The sequence below is a fragment of the Wyeomyia smithii genome, chromosome 3 (genome assembly GCF_029784165.1).
Source record: "Wyeomyia smithii strain HCP4-BCI-WySm-NY-G18 chromosome 3, ASM2978416v1, whole genome shotgun sequence".
Lineage (NCBI taxonomy): Eukaryota > Metazoa > Arthropoda > Insecta > Diptera > Culicidae > Wyeomyia > Wyeomyia smithii.
This window is the reverse complement of record NC_073696.1, coordinates 216469385-216473596: the sequence shown is the minus strand read 5'-3', so window position 1 is coordinate 216473596 and position 4212 is coordinate 216469385. Positions and strand designations below refer to the sequence as shown.

Sequence of the window (4212 nt, the reverse complement as noted above, 5' to 3'; positions counted from 1 at the left end):
GCCAGTTATGCATGCGTTGCGGTGGTGCGAGCCATAATGCGAAGGATTGCGGGAAGTCTCCCAAGTGCATGATATGTTCCGGAAAACGAGACGCCAAACAATTTATGGGAGGCCGCAGGGGCCCAGTCGGTAAGCCGGCTGCAAAACCACGGGCATAAGGGTAACGCAACTGGACCTGAACCACTGCTACGCGGCTCAGTAGCTGCTATATCAAGCGGTCACTGAGTCGCTGTCGGATATCGCCATCGTATCGGACCCCTACCGCATCCCGTAAATGGTATCTGCGTTGCGGATAAGTCCAGTATGGTGGCCGTATGGACTACGAGTAGGTTCCTGGTTCAGTTGCTATGCTTCGCCACGTTCACCTACCGAATGGTTCACCCAGATGGTCGACCTGGTATCCATGAAGCTAACGGGCCTAACGCCTTTGGTGGTGGCAGTCGACTTCAACGCTTGGGCTATTGAGTGGAGAAGTCGCTCTACGAACCAGAGGGGTCAGAGCTTGTTAAAGGCATTGGCAAAGCTCAAATTAGATCTGGCCAACGTTGGGAACAAAAGTACATACAGCAGAAATGATGTGGAGTCGATCATTGACATGACGTTTTCCAGCCCAGGACTGATCGAGAACTGGAGACTAGACGATGGATACACTAATAGTGCCGGTCTGCTATAGTGTAGACAACAACGAGAGGCGGCAAGCGATGGGTAGAGCCAACACTCCGACCGTCCGCGGCTAGAAGACATCGCATTTCGATGTCGAGATATTTGCAGACGTAAAGAGAAGAGAGTGCGATAGAGGTAGTTGGCTCCGGCCGACTGCTAACCAACTAGTTGTCATGCTACCGCGGGTGTATGACGCCACCATACCCAGGACTTGTCAACCTAAGAATGGGAAACCACCGGTTTACTGGTGGACTGAAGCGAAAGCGGACCTTCGCAGCGTGCGCGAACAGACGAACAGAGGATTAGCGCCGCGTAGCATTCGGTTCTGCAAGATCGGCGCTAAAGAGTGCGATAAAGGCCAGCAAGAGGACCTACTTCGATGGGCTATGTGCGGGTGCCAATACAAATCCCTGGGGTGACGCCTACAGGATAGTAATGGCAAAGACTAAAGCTGTGCTGGCGCCTGCAGAGCGATCACCAGCAATGCTGGAGCGTATCATCGGGGAACTCTTTCCACGCCATGAGCCCAATCCTCGGCTTCCGGCAGTCGAGTCTCACGTCCGAAGTTGCAGTATCTCAGACAAAGACCAGGAATGGTCGGTCAACTTGCTGTTTCGGACAGTCATGCAGAGGTGCCTGGATGACTGCCTCTTCCCGGAGAGGTGGAAGCGGCAGAGGTTGGTCTTACTGCCAAAAGCTGAGAAACTGCCAGAAGACCCATTGGCATTCTAGCCTATTTGCCTGCTGGACACTGCGGGCAAGGTGCTTGAAAGGATTATCCTCAACAGCCTGGTAAGGTACACGGAGGGTGTAAACGGTCTGGCAAGTAACCAGTTCGGTTTCCGTAAGGGCAGGTCCACGCTGGATGCCCTCCTCTCCGTCACCAAGACGGCGGAGGTAGCACTCCAGCGCACGAGAAAAGGAGTACGCTATTGCGCAACGCGAGGTATGCGTTCAATAGTGCCAGTTGGGACTCTATAGCGCTTGCGCTCAGGAGCATCCATGTGCCGGTGTCGCTGTACAAGATTCTGGAGAATTACTTCCAGAACCGAGTACTTGTTTACAACATGGAGGAGGATCAGAAGTACGTCCCAATTACCGCAGGAGTTCTATCACGGGACCAGTGTTATGGAATGTCTTGTATGACGGGGTGTTGACACTTAAGTTCCCTGGTGGGGTTGCAATGCAGACGACATAATGCTAGGGGTTTACGGCGAGTCGATCGAGGAGTTTGAGGTGACAGCCGCGCACTGTATACACAAGGTCGAGGACTGAATGCGCTCCAGTAAACTGGAGTTTGCGCACCATTAGACGGAGGTTACGGTTTTGAATAACCGCAAATCAGAGCAACAGGCGGTGGTGAAAGTCGGAGACTGCACATCACCTTAAAGCGATCTTTGAAGCTCTTGGGGTTATTGTTAACGATAAGCTCACATTTATGAGTCACGTCAACTATACTCGCAAGAGGGATTCAACGGCTATTGCATCACTATCTCGAACGATGTCGAATAGCTCAGCGGTTTATGGCAGCAAGCGAAGACTTCATGCCAGTGTGGTTTCGTCCATACTGAGGTATGGTGGGCCAGTGTGATCCAAAGCGTTAGGTACTAACAGTTATCGCGGTAAAACTGAAAAGTACCTACAGGCTCATGTACATGAGGGTTACTTGTGCGTTTCGTACAGTGTCATAAGACGCAACCTGCGTCCTGACCGGCATAAATCGAACCCCATACTACCTGAGGTTGGTCTCTCAGGTGTTTGGCAGTAAATTGCTGTCATCTTGCTACTGAATTGTCCTAGCTTCGGCTGGACAAATACTAAAATTGGAACGATACAGAGAAGATTAGCATGGCCCCTGCGCAAGGATGACACGCAAAATCGTGAAGCGTTCCACATTCTAGGCCCTTATTGTTACAAACATTGGAGCGCTTTGGTATCGTAGGGACAGCATACAAATGGTTTGAAAGCTATTTGTGTGCTAGAACTCAAAAGACTAGTTTTAACGATTTCGATTCGGATTCCATTGCTAATACACTTGGTGTACCGCAAGGAAGTGTTCTAGGGCCCATTTAATTCATTATTTACATTAATGACATGAAGCGAGTTTTACGGTTCTGTGATATTAATTTATTCGCTGATGACACTGTTCTGTTCATTGCAGCGAAGCATCCGCTTGATGTTGTAGCACTTCTAAACCAAGATTAACAGTATCTAGCGAATTGGTTAATATTTAAGCAACTAAAGTTAAACATTAGTAAGACAAAGTACTTGATAATTTCTTCAGCCAACTCCAGATTAGACGTAAATATTGAAATTGATGGTGAGACGATTGATCGCGTAAATGAAATAAAGTATCTTGGAGTAACTATTGATGACAGATTAACTTTTAAGTCTCACATTGATAATGTCATCGAAAAAATGGCCAAAAAATACGGTGTCTTGTGCCGGTTAAAGAATGAATTGACTATTAGTAGTAAAATTCAGTTTTTTTTTTTAATTCTCGCTTATTTTCCGTCGGTCTTGTTCCGTCACTGTTGTGGCCAATCACCGACGCCCAGGGAGGCGACTCCACACCCAGGACCCTAACTCACGACTCGTTTATTAACGGACCGGCGCCAACGGTTTTACTTCCTCATGCGATGGAAGGCGTGATCCCAGAGATTTTTCGCCTCAGAAAATCTCCCGGTGTCGGCTAGGATTGAATCTAGACCAGTTTGGTTGGTTGTGAGTGGATCACGCCACCTCACAACCATCGACACCTATGTCGGCGGTGGGATTCGAACCCAGGCGTCGAGCGTGGTTGGCGGAGACGTTACCAACCACACTAGGCCCCCGCTCTAAAATTCAGTTGTACAAGTCAATTATTTCCCCACATATATATTTCTGCTCATCTATTTTATTCCTGGCAAACAATACGCAAATATTGAGATTGCAACGTTTACAAAATAGAATTATGCGATTAATATTAAAATATAATAGATACACTTCTTCGAGTTTCATGCTGGACGCATTACGATGGCTTTGCACAGGTACAACACTAGAAACGCGGAAGATGCCAGAACATCAAATTTTTTTTTCGGAAGATCACAGAACTCTCTGTTGTACAAAGGAATAAAGTTTTTCAATTCGATGCCGAGGCAAGTAAAACGTACAGCAAAAATGGCAGAGTTTAAACGGCTTTGTATTTCACACATAAAGTCTGTTTTGTAGACAGCATAGATTTTTTGTAAATTTATGAAGAAGATTGTAAAATTGAAATATTTTTTTTTTTAATTTATTTGGTACATTAAGTTATTATGTTCATTGATGATGATGGATTTTTTATTTGAATATAGTTATTTATTTATTTGAATATAGTTTGAATATAGTTATATATTTATTTGAATATGGTTATATTTTTTTTTCGCCTCGAACAGTCGTCGGGCGCGGACGCGTTTGCTTTTCGCTCCGCAAATAACTTGTATAGTATACATTTTTTTTTTGTTTTTTTTTCACACCTTGACAACGTCGCGTGTTTTTGCTGACCATCCGTGTCGTAACTCTTCCGCT

At 46.2% G+C, this 4212-nt stretch overlaps 1 non-coding gene across 1 annotated transcript; it reads left to right on the top strand.

Annotated features, from left to right (window-relative positions):
* Positions 1-2456: 2456 nt before the first annotated feature.
* On the top strand, positions 2457-2563 carry LOC129733493 (U6 spliceosomal RNA). The gene has a single exon (XR_008729573.1). It is a non-coding gene; the product is annotated as a U6 spliceosomal RNA (small nuclear RNA).
* The last annotated feature ends 1649 nt before the right edge of the window (positions 2564-4212 follow it).